Here is a 20,885-nt window from a genome sequence, read left to right as displayed (position 1 = left end):
TTGCCACCTCGAATCGATCAAGTGATAGACTCCACAGCCGGATGCGAGCTGTTGAGTTTCTTGGATGCTTACTCAGGCTACCATTAGATCAAGTTGGATCCAGCCGACCGCCTGAAGACCGCCTTCATCACACCATTCGGAGCTTTCTGCTACCTGACTATGACATTCGGCTTGAGAAATGCCGGTGCCACTTTTCAGCGTTGCATGCAGAAATGCCACCTCAAGCAACTTGGCAGAAATGCCCACGTCTATGTAGACGATATTGTGGTGAAGACGGAGAAGCGCGGCACCCTGCTGGAAGACCTCAGAGAAACATTTGACAACTTGCGCCGGTTTCAGATCAAGCTCAACCCTGAGAAATGCGTGTTCGGAGTACCAGCTGGCCAGCTTCTAGGCTTCTTGGTCTCCGAACGCGGCATCGAGTGCAACCCAGTGAAGATCAAGGCTATAGAGAGATTGGAGATTCCTACCAAGCTGCGAGACGTCCAAAAGTTTACCGGGTGCCTGGCCTCCCTGAACCACTTCATCAGCCGGCTAGGAGAGAAGGCTCTCCCCCTGTACCGACTCATGAAAAAGTCCACCCACTTCGAGTGGAACGACCAAGCAGACCAAGCTTTTCACGAGTTGAAGAAGATGCTGACCACGCCACCTGTCTTGGCGGCGCCAACTGAGAAAGAGCCCATGCTCCTTTACATTGCCGCGACTAGCCGAGTGGTCAGCACAGTTATTGTGGTCCAACACCCAGAAGAAGGCCGGGCTCAGTTAGTCCAGAGGCCGGTGTATTATTTGAGCGAAGTACTGTCCACCTCGAAGCAAAACTACCTGCACTACCAGAAGATGTGCTATGGAGTATACTTCGCCACCAAGAAGCTGAAGCCCTACTTTCAAGAGCATCCCATCACGGTCGTATGTACTGCCCCGCTTGCCGAGATCATAGGCAGCCGGGATGCATCCGGTCGGGTGGCCAAGTGGGCCATTGCGCTGGCTCCTTACACGATCTTCTACCAGCCTCGCACCGCCATCAAGTCCCAAGCATTGGCCGACTTCCTTGTTGACTGGGCCGAGACCCAGTACCTACACTAGTAAAAAAAGACACATCCATGACATTTTGGGCCGAACGAAAAAAAATTATGTCATACATATGACACTTCTATGACGATAATTGTGACAAAACCCGGTATCATCATAGATGTGGTGGGCTCCTACTTCTATGACAAAAAATCATGACAGAAAATGGGCTTTTCGTCCTGGGCGGGCCGGAGACGCAGCTGCATGACATTCTTTGGGCCGTCCATGAAGGAAAAACCGTGGTAGAAGCGAGGGGGTGGAAAATTTCGGGGAGTTCCCGGTTACGGTGGGAGGTCGGGGGCCGAGCGATGCGCGTTTCTCTCGTACACGTACGCGCGTGTGTGCGAGGCGTTGGCTCTAACTGAACCCGAGCGAGGCGTTGGGCTCTAACTGAACCCGAGCGATTGCACTACAGGCTATGCGTTACTGAACCCGAGCGATCGATCGATGGCTGTTAACTGAACCCGATCGAGTGATTCCTTCGCTAGTGCTGCTAACTGAAGCTGATCGATGCTGCCTCTGGGATGAACAGTGAGCGTTGCGGGGGGATTTGGAAGAACAGTGAGCGGTGGCGTTGCCTCTGGATGAACAGGACCCCGTGGTGTGGTGGAGTGCTGGATGAACAGTAGACGGTGGAGGCGTGCCCGTGGAGGGGTGGTTGAACAGGACCCCGTGGTGTGGAGGGCTGGATGAACAGTAGACGGTGGAGGGGTGCCCATGGAGGGGTGGTGGAACAGTAGCCGGTGGAGTAGCGCGCGGTGGAGGATGAATGAACAGGAGCCCGTGGAGGCTGGAGGAGGTCGACGGTAGCCCGTGGAGGCTGGAGGAGGTTGACGGTGGAGATGAACAGTATCTTGTGGAGTCCCGTTTTGCGGTACGCCACACCCCTCCCGATGAACAGGACCCCCGTTTCGACCGTAGGAGGTCCGTTTCGTCCGTTTTGCGGTACGCCACACCCCTCCCGATCAACAGGACCCCCGTTTCGACCGTAGGAGGTCCGTTTCGTCCGTTTTGCGGTACGCCACACCCTCCCGATCAACAGGACCCCCATTTCGACCGTAGGAGGTCCGTTTTGTCCGTTTTGCGGTACGCCACACCCCTCCCGATCAACAGGACCCCCGTTTCGACCGTAGGAGGTCCGTTTCCTCCGTTTTGCGGTACGCCACACCCCTCCCGATCAACAGGACCCCGTTCTGAACGTAGGAGGTCCGTTTCCTCTGTTTTTCGGTACGCCAGGCCTCGTTTCCATCGCCTGTTCCGTCCAAGCCCTCCCGATGAACATGACCACGCATTCCGTTCCGACCCAGCCGGTTGGCTCCCACGCGTTCCGTTGCCTCCCGATGAACACGACGCATTCCGTTGCCTCCCCATGAACACGACGCATTCCGTTGCCTCCCCATGAACACGACGCATTTCGTTGCCTCCCCATGAACACGACGACGACGCTGTTTCTCCGTTCCGACCCAGCCATCTACACGAGCCCTGGCCGTACATATGCGCGAGTAGGTGTTCGAGACCCCGCCCGTATGTACACATACGTGGCCGTATTTTCTTTCTTGCACACTAGCCGCTGTACGTATGTGTACATGCTACGTGCGCTTCTACTACGACACGTGCGCCTCTACTACGACACGTGAGCGCCTCTACATCGACCAGTATGTACGTACACATTCGCGACCAGAATGACAATGCTACGTACGCTTCGACCAGGTGGGTCCCGACTGTCAGGCACTTCCTTGCCTGCGAAGATGTAGCTGGTGGGTCCCAGCAGTCAGGGGGGCGAATCGTTTTTTTTTGCCCGGACGCACTTCCTTGCATGCGAAGATGTAGCCGGTGGGTCCCAGCAGTCAGGGGGGCGAATCATTTTTTTTGCCCGGACGCACTTCCTTGCGTGTGAAGGTGTAGCTGGTGGGTCTCAGCAGTCAGGGGGCGAATCATTTTTTTTGGCCGGACGCACTTCCTTGCGTGTGAAAATGAAGCTGGTGGGTCCCAGCAGTCAGGGGGAAACGTTTTTTCCGCGAAATACAGTGGCCCGTCCGGTGGGTCCCAGCTGTCAGGTGGAGGAATCATTTTTTTCCGTGTAATAAGGAGGCACTTCCTTGCTGCGGCCGTGGACCCAGCTGTCAGCCTCTCCACGTACAGTCCACATCCGATGGAAGTCGTTCCTTGACCACGTTGAGCAGGCCACGCCGAGAGCACCACGGCGGTGGACGACGGCGAGGCCTAGGAAGGGGACGGCGCGGAGCCGGGGAAGACGCGGCAGTGGAAGCCCGCGCGGAGAGGAGTACGAGGGTTCACTAGTTCGACTACGGTGTGAGGCTGCCGTCGCCGCAGGGCCTGGCCAGTGATGGGAATAGTAGGGGGCGGTGAGGCCTCTGCGGCAGCACAGCCGGCCACGGGAGGCAGGAGCATGCGGCACGACCGGCGCTGCTTTGGGCGGCTGGAGCAAGAAGACCAGAGGTTGAAGAAGCACTACGGCTGTTGGATGGACATCGTACGATCACTAGAGCTAGAATCGTTCATATTGACTAAGTTGACAAAGCCTTCCGTCCCCGTCAACTTAGTTGGCCCACAAGTCATCCTCCCACTATGGTGGGTCCCAGCTAGCAGGGGGTATTCATTTTTTTGTGCGTAATAAGGAGGCACTTCCTTGCATGCGAAGATATAGCTAGTGGGTCCGACATGTCAGCGGGGGGAACGTTTTTTCGCGAAATACAGAGGCCCTTCCGGTGGGTCCCAGCTGTCAGGTGGAGGAATCATTATTTTGCGCGTACAGTCCACGGCCGATGGATGTCGTTCGTTGACCACGTTGACCAGGCCGCGCCGAGAGCACCATGGCGGTGGACGACGGCGAGGCCTAGGAAGGGAACGACACGGAGCCGGGGAAGACTCGGCAATGGTTGCCCACGCGGTGGGGAGTACGAGGGTTTACTGGTCCGGTTGCCATCGCCGGAAAATAACAGGAGGTGTGGGTGAGTAGAGGAATGGCCTGGCCAGCAATGAAGTAGGGTGGGGCGGTGCGGCCTGTGCGGCAGCACAGCCGGCCACGGGAGGCGGGAGCAGGCAGTCCCACCGGAGCTGGTTTGGGAGGCTGGAGCAAGAAGATCAGATATTGAAGAAGCAGCACGGCCGTTGGATTAACATCCAACGGTCACTGCTGCTAGAATCGTTTGTGGACTCAGTTGACAAAGCCAAAGTACACGTCAACCTAGTAGACCCACAAGTCAGCCTCCAAATCTGTCCCAAACAGCATACAACCCAAAATTTCTAGCCAGATTCAAATTAATTTTAAATCTAAATATACATTAATTTAAATTCAATGAAATTTTACCTGCACAAAAACAATGAAATTTAAAATATCAAAATCCGAAAGAAAACAGTATTTTGGAAAGAATTGCCTGTTTGCTGTATTTTTCATTTTACAGCCCATTTATTATTACTTATAGCCCATTTCTTATTACTTATAGCCCATTTTCTGGGCAAAATGCATCCCTCCTCGTCTTGAAAGATTTCTGGCCTAGCAGAGCGTAGAAAAGCAAGTAGGCCTACGTTGGTTATTCTGCAAAAAAAAAGAAGCTGGCTAGCCATTTTCAGAAAGGAAAAAAACAAACTGGGCTGGTCATGTGCTAAACATATGAAATAAAAGCCTGGGCTAGACGGGCCACGGGTCCCGCACAACCCAGTTGATACCCTTCTCCGTCCCGAAAAAACAAAATTACTGCGCGCTGCTGGGTCCCTACTGTCATCCTCACCATGTACAATCATCTCCTTATTCCTCTCGGTTGTTGACCATGTTGACAACACCGGAGGGCGGCGCCGCGGCGAGCGAACCAAGGCGGAGGACGATGGTGAGGCCTCAGATGGGAATGAACAGGAGCCGGGGAAGATCACAGCCAGCCGTGGGAGGCGGGAGCAGGCGGTCCCGCCGGCGCTGGTTTGGCTTTGGCGGCTCGAGGAAGAAGAGACTGAAGAAACGCGACAGACGTTGAATGTCAATCCAATAGTCAAGGTTGGCACAATCATTTGTTGACTAAGCGGACACCAAGTAGCATACTTTTTATATATAGGCAGAAAACTGCGAGGAAAATGCGTTCGTCTGCCGTCCTCCTCACAGGGAACATTCGCCACATAAGTGACTAGCACCCTTGGTTTTCAACCAAGAGGTCTTGGGTTCGAGTCCCAGGAACTCTCAATTTTGTCCTCCTTCCTTCCTCGCAAAAAAGGAAAGAAAATCAAACACTTGGGAAGGCGTACAGAACAAGCTAGTGTACCAGTAAAGAGACGTTGCCGAGTTTTAGAAAAAAGAAAGACGTGCTCCTGTAGCTGGTTCGAATCCAAACCTAGACTATGACTATATATGGTGCTATGCTACTCTGCAAGTAATGAAACTGACATATCCAACGTTCGCTTCTCCTCTTCTCTACTTACTCTGCCTAGCATCAGAAGCTCTGGCCGCAACAACCATGTTTGCTGGCTGCTCGTCCACCTGCTCTTCAGTAAGCAACAACCAGATATGCGCCAAGTCGCCACCCGTACCATCGCCTGTGGGTCTCATCACACCCCCGCCGGCACGCGCACCACAGCCGATTGCTCATCGCAACCCGCTGCCTTTGGTGTGGTGCCACTGCTGCAAATCACGCAGAGTCATCCGTCGCGTCTCAACCACAATCCGCAACCCTGGCCGAGTCTTCTACAAATGCCCGAATCATGGGGTAATAATATGTTTAAGTGTTGTTTTGCTGCTTTCAGTTGCTGATTTTTTTAATAGTTTGGTTGATGATCTTCCAATTTGATTTGTGCAGAAAAGGGAAGATTCGTGTGATTTGTATTTCTGGGAAGTTGCTGATGTGGGGGAATGAAACTACGCTGATTATTTGGTTAGCAGAGGAATCCCAATACCAGCAGGTTGGGGTGTTGGACAAGTAACTGAAGGAACGGCAGAAGAGGAAGATGCAGAGCAGAAGGTTAAAGATGCAGTTCCTCTTATCATGGCCAAGCAACAGCTGCTGAACGGCCTTGACAGCAATGAGGAGATGAAAGAGCTTGTGAAGATAATGGGCAAAATCGATGTGCTCTGTAGGATGATTGTCTCTTTATTTGCAGTGTATGTAGCACTCGTGATGTATTTAGTGGCTACGACATGAGCACTTTGCTGAAACTAGTAATGAATGAAACCTGTGTAGCAGGCTGGGCGTAGGGTTGTGAACATCTAATGATTTGTATTAACGGAAATCAGGGGGTATCCCCTTTTGCTCATATAAATAAATAAATAGCAGAGGCCCTGTCGGGTCAGCTTTGTTCTCATTCGAAGACGTCGAGCAAATTGCAGTCCAACAGCAAACTATGTCATCAAATTCAAGTTTCACAGCCAAATATGAGTACAACTAAACAACAATGTCATCATGTTTTAGTTGTCATACAATCACCAAACACAAATCAGCATACATAACAAGTGATGTTCTCACAGCAAAATACTAAACAACATGTTCATCAGGTTTCAGTTGTCATAGCAAACACAATTTCACATAGTAGATAAAAAACGTCTTCTGACAGGCAAATACGAGAAAAGCAATGTAATCATAATCCGCAGCAGCAGCGTCAACATCTTCGCCATGTGTATCAGTCTGAATCGTAATTCCCCACGGTGTCATCTTCTTCTTCGTCCTCAACGTCCTCGAACGTTGGCTTCTTCTTGATCAACTCTTGTATGTCCACAGCACGACAGGCAATCTTTTCGCCGGCATCATTGACGTGATGGTTCTCAAAGATATTAGGAACATCTGTGTTATCTTGTACATCAGGAGCAGTGTAAGCATCATCTTGTTGTGCAACTTCATTAAACGAATTCCTCTGCTCAAACCTTTGCAATACTCTCCAGTCATCGCTACGTGCAAATGTGTCTTCCAAAAAAAATATGTGTTGCTTGATTTGCCAAAATAAAAGGCTCGTTGGTCTGGTACGCCGCCTTGACATTGATGGATTTGAAATAATCATCAGCTCTGGGTTTTGCGATCCTGGAAAACAGGTTATACCAATGACAGCACAACAGAACCACACATCGATGATCCTCGAAACTGGAGATATACTGCAACTGAACAATGTCTGTTATGTTAGCATACATTTCAGTTGTCTCTTTGTCATACGTATCCGTGCTCATGATGGCACTGTTTTGTGTCTTCCTGCCTTCGTCTCGTGCAAGGGTGTTGTAGCGCACATCTCCAACAACGCAAGATTCATAATGTCTTACCCGAGTATCAGGACCCATTGCTAGTGAGTAAAGGGCATCATCAACTGCCTGCCCATCCTCCCGCATCTTCTTAACCTATGGTTAGAAAATAGACAAGCTGATCATCTTATGTACTCAATATATTAAAAAACTGACAGTGCACTTCAAAAGCTTACATGGTTCTTAAACCATTTCGCAAATCCTGCCATAACCAGTTTGTCAATGTTCCTTGGATTTCGCGGCAGTAACTCCTCTTTGTAGATGCTGCACAACACAGTGATCGCGTCAAACATCTAAATATATAAGAATGTGCTGCAAGTTTAGTAGATTACGATGTATAAGCTGCAGTACTGCACTTACTTGATATAAGGTAGTATCTCAGGAAAGTTATTCAACACATACCAAACCATTTTGTCCAAATCTTTAGGTTTGTCCTCTTGTCGACTCTTCCCTGTAACTCGAACAGAATAATCAAAAACATTGAGCCCGAGATTGTCTTCACCCACCTCTTTGCTAAGCTAATCACCTGTTTCAATGTATTTTGAGCAGAATGTCAACGCTTCTGTAGCAATGTAGGCCTCTGCAATGGAACCCTCGGGTCTAGCTCTGTTCCTAACATATCCCTTGAAAGTGCCTCGCCGCCTTTCAATAGGGTACATCCAGCCATATTGTACTGGACCTCTAAGTAGTGCCTCATCAGGTAGATGAACACCCAAATGCACCATCACATCAAAGAAGGCTGGAGGATATATCTTCTCAAGGTCGCATAGGATAGTTGGTATCTTGTCTCTAAGACGCTCCAAAGCATCTATCCTGATATTCCTACTGCAGAGTTCCCTGAAGAATTGTCCCAACTCTGCAACTGCTCTGTATAAGTCAGGGCGGCCCAATCCTCTAAGGATAACAAGTAAAACCCTTTGAAGTAGGACGTGGCAATCATGAGTTTTCAACCCTTGTACCTTGTTCCCATCTGCACTGACTCTCCTTTCAGGGTTCGAAGCAAATCCATGTGGGAATCTCACACGTGACAGGACCTCGCAGAATTCTTTTCTTTTTACCTTGTCCAAGACGTACACAACTGGTATCATATCCCGTGGTTTACCTTCATCTTGCACCTGCAAATCCTTTCTGATACCCAGGTGTGTCAAATCAATCCTAGATTTTAAGGTATCTTTCGTCTTGCCTTCAATATTAAGAAGTGTGCCGATAATGACGTCACATATATTTTTTTCGATGTGCATCACATCAAGATTATGCCGTAGATCCAAATCTTTCCAATACTCCAAGTCCCACAAAGTGGACCTGCAGGTAAACAATAATCTCTCTTCTACCCTGCCACGCTTCCTTTTCCCGCTACCATTACCAGGATGGTTTCCTGGTGTAATATGCCTGACCTTCTCTAATTCCAGTTGCAACTCATCGGCGGTGAGCCTCTTTGGCGCATCACGGTTTTCATGCTTTGCATTGAACACATGTCTTCGGTATTTTCTAGGATGCGGCTTGTCCTTGGCAAGGAAACGGCGGTGTCCAATGTAACAGATCTTGCTAAATATTGCGTATGAGAGCGGATTCCTGTCACAGCGAACACATGCAGTGTAACCATGTGTCATTCGCCCTGACATAGTGCCCAAAGCCAGATAATCATGGATGCACCAAATTATAATAGCACGCAGAAAGAAATCAGCTGGTGGGCTGCTATATAGGTCTCGAGTGAGAACACTCTTCCATAGTTGTTGAAGTTCCTCCACAAGAGGCTCCATGAACAAATCAAAATCCTTTCCAGGACTTTTTGGACCTGGGATGAGAAAGGCCATCATGTAGTTTGATTCTTTGGTGCAGACATTTGGAGGCATGTTGTAAGGGATAACAAGCACTGGCCACATGCTATATGTGGCGCTCTGGTGGCCAAATGGGTTAAATCCATCTGAAGCTAAGCCAAGTCTAATGTTTCTCGGGTCAGCAGCAAACTCTTTGTGTTTATCATTGAAGCTTTTCCACTCACTACCATGAGATGGATGGCTCATTACATTCTGATCTCTGTACTCCTGGTTCCTAGAATGCCACAGTACATCCTCTCTTGTTTCAGCATCATGAAACAACCTCTGCAATCTTGGTGTAATTGGAAAATGTCTCAGAACATTATGAGGAATCCTCTTCACAGCATCGCCATCTTTCCATCTTGATGATTTGCATTTCGGGCATTCACATAAGTTGGCATAATCCTTCCGGAACAGAACACAATTATTCTTACAAACATGGATCATATCATATCCAATTCCAACTGCACGAAGGAAATTCTTCATTTTACTGTAGGTGTGTAGCAGCTCAGACGCATCTGGGAAAGACTTGGGGAAAGCAACCAACATCGCATCGAATGATTTTTTGGGTATCCGCTCAGATGTCTTCACCTGAAGAAAGGTGACCATAGCTGAGAATACTGACAGCTTATTTCCTGGGGTGACAGCAACGTTGCATTGTTCCAACATGCGGGCCCACCGTTTTTCTTCTGCAGGTGAAAGTTCACGGAATGCACGAGCATTTCGTAGCATTGTTTCAATGTTGGCCAAACTCACTGGCTCCGCCACCACCACCTCCTCCTCCTCTTCCACCTAAGCATCAGGCAGATCAAGATGGTGATCTGCTGCTTCCACGTAGTCAATAACATTGACGTTCACAGCTTCACCATGATGAACCCACCTAGTATATCTGACCGACATCCCATACAAGTGTAGATGATTTTGCACAGTTGACTGGGGTCTTGTAACTGAATTCATACAACTGCTACACGGGCAGAGCACACCTGATTTTAGACCACCGTACTCAGCTCTGATAAAGTTCATGAAGTTTTCAAACCCCTCGACATATGCAGCGGAGAATCTTCGAGCAAAAGTTATCCAAGTCCTGTCCATCTGTTAGACATACAAATTAGTTCTTCTACTAGATATTACAGGAAAAACATATATGCTTTTTTATGAAGTCCAGAAAAAAATACCTAGGTCAATGTCTAAAGCTATGGCAAGATATTTGGACGAGCAGATCTAAGTAACGAAATATATGTAAAGCTAATTCAGCAAACAGATTTGAGTGCCAAATTATGGCAGGCTGTTTCAGCAGTCAATGAGGCCGAGCACACAGCCATGGAACTATCGAAGGCCATCGCAGCAACAAAGATCGAGTATAAAATGGTGTAGAGCTATTTCACCTAACAGATTGGCTACTAAACCATGGCAATCTACGTCACAATAAATATATGGCAGGATATTTTAGCAACTAATCGGCCTTGGCATGCCATCTCAGCTAAGCAGATTGAGTGCAGAACAGGGCAAGGAAGCTTCTTAAGCAGAGCATATTGATAGTAAACTACTTCGGCAAACAGTGAGATTAACAGCGTATATCAGCTAACATTTAGTGCTAAACCGACATGAATGGGGCCTTAGTCTAGAATGCGCGTACCGTGGGAGAAGCTGACCGCCGTGCGTCTCCACACGAACGTCGCTAGAGGTGGCGGCGCTGACCGCCGTGCGCCTCCACAAGAACGTAGCCAGAGGTGGCGGCGCGGCTAGAGGACGGCAGTCTACGAGAGCGTACTGTGGGAGCGAGAGGATCGCCGAACCGCGGTGCCGACGTATCGGTGCGGCGGGGAGGGCGGCTTTGGCGGAGCGAATGGAGTGGAGGGGGATAGGGGGAGGGGGGTTTGGGGAATATTATTGGCTAGTTGGCCGAAGGGCGGTTGAATCGGATTTGCGGGGAATTTTTGGGTGTGGGGGGGGGGAGGATTTTCGCGCGGTGGGCGGGGGGAGTTTGGCGCATGGTCGGTTTCTCCAAGTGCAGACCCACGTGTCAGTGAAGAGGCAAGCCGAAGCGCGTTTCGTTTGCGTGAGCCGTGTGCAGGACCGAACGTGTGTGGGGTGCAATGCGACCGCGACAGGAGTGTTGTGAGTGTACCGCCTTTTTTCCTTTTAAACTAGGTGCTTCGCCCCCTCAAAATAAAATTGTTGCTTCGCGCGATCCATCGATACTACTACTAGTAATCCGGTAATCCCGACTAAAATGGCGCGGCCGGGTCTTTTCCCGCGCGATATGCTGGGAGGTTGGCTTAGTTGGGTTTTTTAGGACGAGTAATGCTACACATGCGTAATCCCAGTTACGTAATTAACATAATGTGAAACGTGTGGGCTGTTGATTGTAGATTGGGGGAGGGAGGGGCCCACCCCCATGAAAATCAGTGGAGGAGAGAGAGAGGCAATTTACGTTAACCCTTTCGTAGGTTCCCGTAGATGTAGAAAGATGTGTAATGCGTGAATGTGTAGTGGACGTACTATTGGAGTGCCTAAGATAATTTGTGTATGTATAGACCCTATGTGTTTATTTTACTTCACATGTTAGATTTGTCTTGGTTCAATAAAAAGCAGAGTTGGTGATGATGGTGTGCCTGTCATCCTGCAATATAGGCCGTCCGATCTATATCTAACGGATAGGAAGGAAACTATGACAATTTACCCGCACTCCTCTCCACATTTGCAGATAAGGCTTCCCCTCGTTCATCCTTTTCTCCCACAAGATCTTGATCTTCCGTGCAACGCACGGGCATCTTGCTAGTACTCCTACAATATGTATATTATTGTGAAAGTTCATATACACCGGCCGAGATTAATGCAAACACGGCAGATTTTCATTACATATCGAACTTTTATAGGACAGAAAAATAAAAGAAACCCGACCCTAAACCTATTCTACGGCGGCGACCGACGTCCTCCATCTGCGTTCTCTATGTACGGGGGCGGGGTTAAACACCCGTGAAGTGAAGGTGCGGTCTCCGGTGAGGAAGAGTAGAACACGGGATACGAACCGGCCAATTGGCACACCATGCCCTGCCGCCTCCCATGCCCTACTCATCCTCGGAGGAGTCCCCGACCTCGGCGGTGCCGGACGTTGGACGGCGACAAGTAGGACGCGTGGCTGACGGTGCTCCCGTCGTCGGCCTCCAGCATGGCCACCGCTTGTGCGGTCGCATCCGCGTCCGGCTACGCTGCTATTGCGTCGCGAGAGGTGACTTGAGCGAGGGCGGCGACCTCGAGCTTCATCCCCAAAGGCAAGCTCTCCTGCAGAGTGTTCCCACTTGCGGTCATGGCGGATGTGGTGCCAGGTAGGAGGACGATGCGCTATGGTGTGGAGGTTAGCTGGGTGTTGCCGCTTTAAGTAGCGCATTCCGGTGAGGCCAAGTGCCCGGGTGCGTCATTAAGTCGCCGAAGTTGGTTCCTCGGGCACCGAGCCTCTTAACAACGACATACGAACAGACGGCATGAATGCGGGCAGCTGGCGCCGGCTGGGAACGCACCACGCGACGGCGCGAGGGACGAGGGTTTTGGTGTGCCAGGGTAGTCAGCTGCGGTCGTGGCAACGTTGGAGATGCCCTTTGCTCACATGCGATCCCCGCATGTCATTGAAAAAGCAAGACGACCCGGCATGGTCTCAGGTCCAAAGGATGCAGTTGGCCGCGCTACACCACTCCGGGGACGCGTCGTGGCACCCCGTGCATCCTCGATGAGCCAGGTGTTGGGGTGTGTTTGGATTGTGGCCAAAGTGCACCTTACCAAAATTTTGGTCATGACCCAAAGATTGGTCTTTGTTTGGATGGTTGCCATTTTTTGGCATGCCAATGAACTCTAGCCAACTCTAGTTCATTTTTCTTGCCAATGTCGGCCAAATCATGGGCAACCAATACCTCAACCAAAATTTTGGTCATGACCCAAAGATTGGTCTTTGTTTGGATGGTTGCCATTTCTTTGGCATGCCAATGAACTCTAGCCAACTCTAGTTCATTTTTCTTGGCAATGTCGGCCAAATCATGGGCAACCAATACCTCAACCAAAATTTTGGCTACCCAATGCTTTGATGGGGCAACCTTGGGCACAAACCAAACATACCGTTGGTCGTGCCACAGCACTAACGCCACCCTCGGCACACTGAAACCGACCGTGTCTAGCGACGATATGAGCGTGTCGCTCACCGCGGTCGCCGTGTCCAGAGGCGGTGCTGGAGCTGCGCTCCGTTGTTGGCCCCAACGACCCACATGAACGGTTGTCGGTGGCGAGGAGGTCGTGGGCCAGCTCCTCCATTGGACTAGTCTGCGCTACGTCGTCCCGACGGGTGCGCCCCACATGTCGGTTTCCCTGTTTTCCCGACCATATTCGAGCGTCAGTGCTCCGCGTTGCGCATTAGGCCTTTCACTATGTAGGCCAAGCGAGACAGCTTATTGTTTATTTGAGCCGTTCAAGTATAATCATGTGGCGTTTGCTTATTTCTCATTCCTCTCCAACCCACGTCTCCATCGATCATGTCGCCCTCCAGTCGAGTCCACCCTCCCGCATGCCTCATTTGAACATTCCGCCGAGTATCATTCGCATGTACCCAACCTAGTCCTCTTTCAATAGATCTCCGGACCCTGAGATGAAATCGAGAGGGAACGAGTGGGGCATGTGATACCTAAGGCAGATTCAAAATTTTGAACCGGTGATCATAGCATCCGCAAATCATATATAAAGGGTATTCAATGTTCGTTTCGTTTTTGAACGTACAATATACTCCCCCTATCCTTTCTAGTTTACATATAAGTTTTATGTGTAGTCAAAGTATCTCTACTTTGATCAAAAAGGTATCAACATTCAACAACGCCCAATCAATATTGTTAGATTCGTAAGTACTCCTAGATTTGTACTCGAGATGGTTTCCAATTTGACTATTGACAAGATTAATAGTACATGAGATGTATAATGTGAAAATTATATCATTGGAAACTCCTTTCACATACGAATTTGATCGTATGCTTTGTGTAAGTTGCATGTCATATATTATTACTCCAACATTTGGTCAAAGTTAGCCTCGAAAAACGCATTAGACCCTGTATGCTTTGTGTAAGTTGCATGTCATATATTATTACTCTAACATTTGGTCAAAGTTAGCCTCGAAAAATGCATTAGACCCTGTATGCTTTGTGTAAGTTGCATGTCATTTATTATTACTCTAACATTTGTGTAAGTTGCATGTCATATATTATTACTCTAACATTTGGTCAAAGTAGTATAGTGGAAGTGGATCCTCTGACATAGGTATCCCTGCCTTACCCTCCCTTTCGGTCACTTACTGGCGGACCCCATGCTTGCTAGGCCACGCATGTCAGTTACTCAATGGGTTCGGCCACGTCAGGGGATCCTCATCCGTAGTATACTCCCTTTGTTTTTATTTACTCCGCATAAAACGGAGGGAGTGGTGGTATAATAAATGACGCGGGCGGGGGAGGGGGAGGGACGTAGGTTTGCTCTCAACTGCGGTCCCACAAGTGAGCGAAAACGCAAGACGAAGTGCGTTCCATTCGGTGAGCGACGTGGAGGGTCCACCGTGCCGGGCTGCAACACGAACGCGACAAGAGCGATGTACAGTCAAAACCGATTGACCGGTCGTCACCGGAACCACTATTCACACCAGAACCTTCGCTGCTCGGCCTACGCCAGCCACTGCCCTAAAACCACACCAAATCTCCAGCCCATTCCCCCACCTTTCGATCCCCTAGCCCGCATCAAGCGTCCCCTAGTTCGCCGGAAAGCCATGGTGCGCCGCAAGATCACTTACTACAAGATGCTGACGCCGGAGCGCCGTGCAGAAATCGCGGCGGCGGTCGGCGCCACAGACCTCCATTCCCAAGCTCGCTTTGCGGTGGGCCAATCCCCGAGTTCTCTGGAGCCAAGCTACGAGGAGGAGGAAGCCGATCCAATGTTCATGGCGGAGGTCGCAGCGCAGAAGGCCCCCGATGGGTATGAGACGATGGACGTCGACTTCATGCCGCCGTCCGAGTCCCCCATGGTGCAGGCGGACTAGCGGTTCAACATGGCGATACTAAAGGAGGACCGGGAGGTAGAGGCTGAACTCGACGCGGAGCGCGCGCATGCCGCTGCCATCGAGGCTCTCCTGCAGGCGGAACTGGATGTCGTGGATGTGAACCGGGCGGCGGAGGCTCAACTTGAGGCGGAGCGCGCGGATGCCACTGCCATCGAGGCCCTCCTACAGGCGGAACCGGACGTTCTGGACTTGAACCGGGCGGCAAAGGTTCGACTCGACGTAGAGCGCGCGGATGCCACTCTCATCGACGCCCTCCTGCAGGCGGAACCGGACGTCCTGGACTTGAACCGGGCGGCGGAGGCTCGACTCGACGCGGAGCGCGCGGATGCCGCTGCCATCGAGGCCTTCCTGCAGGTGGAACCGGACGTCCTCGACTTGAACCGGGTTGTGCTCTCGTCCGTGGAGAGCGCCCGCACGCTCCGCTTGAACGAGTAGCTGGAGGCCGAGGACAACCACGGTGCGGAGACACACGTCGGCAGCGACGGCTGGTTCGCGCCAGCAGCCAAAGACGACGAGGCTGTCTCTTTCCGCGAGCAGTGATAGTTTTTCTTTATGTTGTTGTTTTTATGGATCTTTTGCTGTGTAAAAACATATATTTGTTATGCAAGTCGCCTGACTTGGGTCAGTCTACCATTTCAGGCGGTTGGATGGATATCCTACGTCTCCTAACCCTTCTTTCCTTCTTCCTCACCTCTTCTTCTTCCCCAATAGACCACCGCATGGGTCGTACGGATACTCCCCAACATGCGGTTGGATAAACATACTCTATGAACGAAAATTATGTGTCAGCGATAGGATGGCTGAGTTTGGTTTGTTCACATGCGACATCACGTGTCAGTGAGGGTGCGTTCCCTTGGTTGGGTTTGCGGCGTGCAGGAGCGACTGTGTGAGGGTGCGGTGCGACCGCGGCGTGCAGGAGCAATCGTGTGAGGGTGCGGTGCGACCGCGACAGCCGTGCGCAAGTGTACCTCCTTCGCGTCACCTTGTGTCCAGATCTGAGATGCCACGTGTACCAGATGAATGACTCCAAGTTCGACCACCATGATCTAGGTGCGAGCCAAGGAACACTGTTGGAGAGACCCCCCTCATAATTTTCCTACATTGGTCATTTGATTCATAGGATAGGATGCTATAGGATTTTTTTCCTATATAATCATGTTTTAATTGGAAATCTAGCATCCACTCCAACTTTTGTTTCACTTCCTTTGTTCCTACGAAGAGAGTACTTGCTCTAAATGATGTGCCGCTGCAAGAGCCGCCTATATTAATTAACCATGCTCTAAAAAGGTGGACCAGCTTTGGCTATAGTAGTACTGTACTAGGTTAGTAGGTGACCTTGCGCTTGGCTCTTCTCCTCTTCTAGAAGTCGAACAATAATTATGGTACTACAGTAATACTTTTGGCAATCTGACACCAAATGAACGGCTGCACGTCCACCGCTTGTAAGCAAAAGTTTCTCCTCGTGCTGCGAGCCACCGTGCACGCGTTGGCGAGGGAGAAGGCATAGTAAGCAACCTTCTCGTCATTCTGCGAGTTGACGGGACACATCAAAGTTATTTATTAGTACTCTCTTCAAAAAGGGCCGACCATGTCCATGGCTACCATCCCGTGCTCTGTCATTGAGTACGTGCACTATTCACGTGCCATCGAGGAGAAAAATTATTGTGTAGTACTAGGTGCCATCGAAGTGCACGACTCACTTACCCACTGCATATCTCCATTTTCTTGCATGACACGCCACCTTGATGCTAGATGTCCCGCGTGTCATGGAGGCATATAGTATGATTTTGTAAAATGGAGGCATATAGATGTCCCGCGTGTCGGCAACAGGATGAACAAAGCTCATGTCTTAAACGAAAGAGTGGAAGAACATAGATTCCCGACGGGCGAGAAGGAGCTACAAACCTCGGGGTGGAGCGTGTGCACTCATAATATTTTATATTATTCAGCGATATAAAATCAACCAAATCTCTCCACGTTCCTATACCATTCTATAGAATGAGAATAACTTTGAACTTAAGCCATTGATCCACTCTATCCAATGGTCATAGTTGGAAAATCCAAACAAAACCAAGCATTGGATCAACTCTTTTTTCTAGATCAACTCTTTTAGCACTTAGATTGTTGCCGCCTGCCCACCTAGCCCACTTATATATCCGCTCACGTGTGATGACCACAGGAGCTATCCACTCAGATTGTATGTTAAAAAATAAAGGTCGATAACTAATGCGGCAAGAAGTCTTATTTGCATCCAGGAGGTCCTTTACTAGTACTACTAGGAGTACTAGTGCGGTGAGATGGTTTCTCGAAGAAGATGATGGAGAAGCGGAGTCAGCGAAGAGTGAAATGATGGTTGCTTCGTCCGTGCTTGTGTGATTTGACGCCTCACTGCTTTGTGATTTGTGATAGAAGGGACAGGGGAGTAGACTCTGTGCTCTATACTGTACTACATGCGTCCAAGCCTGGGAGAAAGAGGAGAGACGTTGCATTTTTCTATTCCTTCAATCAATCAATCAGGGAGCTTCGGTTCCATCTTTTTGGCTTTGGCAACACCGTCCACAATGGTTCCCACGATGCCAAAAGCTATTTTCACATTTGGCTACACATTGTGGATGCCCTTAACCGTACCACTTGGTTTTGCTCCTGTGTGCTATCTATACAAATCTCAATTATATTGATCTAAAAAATTATAGAATCAGGATTAGTAAAAAGGAGGTGATTTTGCCACGCGGATGGCGGGGGAGGTTTCTTATTTGAGCAATGCTACATCCACGTAATGGTTTACGTAAAGTTACGAACTGATGTGATGTGGGACTATTTGATTGGATTAAAGGAGAGGATTAGGCCCACCCCACCTGAAAATCAGGGGGGCATATATAGATTAGATGGAAAGTATACGTAGCAGCTATGTAGCCCTTTGTAAGTCTATGATTAGGCTTCTTATTTTCGGAGGACCTTGTCCTGGCGGTTTGCTAACATGCCGTCCCACGTGTCAGTGCTTTACCAAGCCGATCCGCGTCCCACATGAGGTAGAACAACGGCAGAAGCAACACGTGGTTAAGTTGAAGAAGATGAGGGAGAAGCGGATTCAGCAACGAGTGAAATGATGGTTGCTTCGTCCCTCCAACTTAACTGCGGGAAAGGTGCAGCTTTGTGATTTGACGCCTCATTGCTCATTACTACGCCGGCGCCATGACTGGGGTGCTTCACCCCGGCTGCTCTGCACTGTATTCCGGTATGGCACGTGGACCCGGTAGCTTGATGTCCCACATGTCGGCGAAAGGGACTAGAAGATTTATGAAAGCGAGCGCTCCACTCTTACGACGGAGGAGTAGACGACATGACGGCCCAGTGAACTGTCACTTGTAGTACTGTATAGTACTATAGTTTTGCTGTTTCGCACGATCCATCGATACAAACCCGATTAAACAGGAAAGGGCGGGATTTTTCCCGCGCGGTAGATGATACTGGCCATACATTTCAAAGGCAATTTTAATGTATGCAAACTGAATAATTATAAGTAACAATATGATATCTAGTAAAACTAAAAACACATATGATTTATTGTGTTAGAGTGTAGTAGTAGTGCTGTATTGCATAGTTGTTAGATGTAACATGCGAGAACGTGTAGAGATGTAGTTTTGGAGGGCCTACAGAGAGAAAAGCGTAATACGGTCACCGAACTTCAGAATAAGCTGATTACGGTCACTATATACGTTTTGAGGTGATTATACGGTCACTTGCTCACAGTTTAGCATCGGATTGCACTCTGTTGACCGGCCAAATAGTCTGCGTGGCGCCATGTTGACTAGTTAAATTGACCACGTTCCTTGTGGGTCCCACCTGTCAGTTCGCATAGGCAAAAGGTCAGATAAACACAAATTTACATAGGCGTGACAAGGCTCCAACCCCTGCGCGGGGATCACCTGGTTGTGTATGTGTCTGTCAGGGCCTGATGTGTGCGCATGCACGTGTAGGTTGAGCACTTGAGCGTGAGAGTGTGTGTTGGTCATGTGGTGTACTGGTGTGTGCATGCATGCATGTGTGCGTGTGTGCGTGTGAGTGTTGCGTGCGTGCGTGTGAGTGTTGCGTGCGTGCGTGGCTGCGTGTGTACGTGTGAGTGTTGCGTGCGTGCGTGGGTGCATGTGTTTGTGTGAGTGTTGCATGGATGCAGTTCGTGTGCATGTGTGCGTGTGTGTGTATAATCACCACACCAGCTCATGTGTGTTAAAACAGACGGCTCAGCATACCAATACAAGGCCACCTTGTCTGCTGTGCCCGTGGTCATGACTTCGAACCACCGTCCAAATATTTTTTTATCGTTTGTTTTCATTCTTACTAGCAAGATGCCCGTGCGTTGCACGTAACATCAAGATGCATTTGTATGACTTGTTTATCTTGTGAGAGAAATGGATGAATGAGGGAAGGCCTTATTTGCAAATGTGGAGAGGTGTGTGGGTACCTTTTTGCAAAATTGCCATAGTTTCTTTCCTATCCGTCAGATATAAATCGGACGGCCTATATTGCAGGATGGCAGGCACACCATCATCACCAACTCTGTTTTTTATAAGAGTGTATTTTATAAGAGTGTAGATGTAGAGTATATACAAGTCGACAGGTGGGCACGATGGTAGTGAGATAATGTGATGCAACACTAGAGGTGCCACGTGGAGCGTTTAACTGGTCAACTAGTCATGTCATGAGCAAATACAGAGTTGTATGGTGAGCCCGTGACTGTATAATAACCACTAAACGTAAATGGTGACCGTAATGAGTGGATTCTGAAGTCCAATGTACGTATCGTGCTTTTCTCTTCAAATACAATGATCGTCATTGCATATATCGCGAGAGAAAGATGAAACATGCGTGAATTTTCTGGGGGCTTACTTTTAGAGGACCTGGAGATAGTTTTGTGTGCATACGTGAAAGGGGCGTACAGGGGGTATGCGATGGAGAGAGAGATGCTCTTCGTTTCTCTTTATTATGACTAACTTTGTATATAGTATAAAAATATACAAATTCACAGTGCGGAATAAATATCATTGTGGGCACCATGCAATGCAAATTAGCGTTCGTACTCCTCCATATAACTTTGTAATGTTGTATATATGTAGAAACTCTAAAATAATTTTTTGGCCACACTTTATTCAAAAGGAATGTTGTATGCGAAATAAACGTGAAGAGAGGGCTTTTTAGATCAATGGGGTACGTGATGTAACATGTGTGAATGTGTAGTTGATGCATTTGGCGGGGCCTAGAGAGGTATGTGTGTGTATTAAGTATTCGAGAGAGGCATGGATAGAGGGGCCGACGGGGGGATGGGGCGTGGGAGAGATAGCACGAGAAATGAGAGTGGTCTAGAGAGAGAGAGAGGCGAATATGACATCACGACAAGAGATTCCATTCCCTTGAGTGTGTATATGCAAGGGGGGGAATAGAGGCATCAGGAGAATTTTTTTGTGTGCGTGGTGTTTGTGTTGGTATGTGTGGGTGTGAGAAGATAATGAGACGTGGGGGCAGAGGGTGTGTCACCGCGTGAGGTCCGGTGGGTCGAGGTGAGGCCCTTAGTTCGGTTCCATCCTGCGCCACATTGGTCGACCCGTGACGCATTTAGGAAGACCCATGGATGACTAGTCGTACAAGACAAAGATAGCAGAATTGTGAAGGACTCTGTGTCCACTGACAAAGCCAGCTA

Source organism: Aegilops tauschii, chromosome 3 (assembly GCF_002575655.3).
Source record: "Aegilops tauschii subsp. strangulata cultivar AL8/78 chromosome 3, Aet v6.0, whole genome shotgun sequence".
Classification (NCBI taxonomy): domain Eukaryota; kingdom Viridiplantae; phylum Streptophyta; class Magnoliopsida; order Poales; family Poaceae; genus Aegilops; species Aegilops tauschii.
This window is presented reverse-complemented; position numbering follows the sequence as displayed.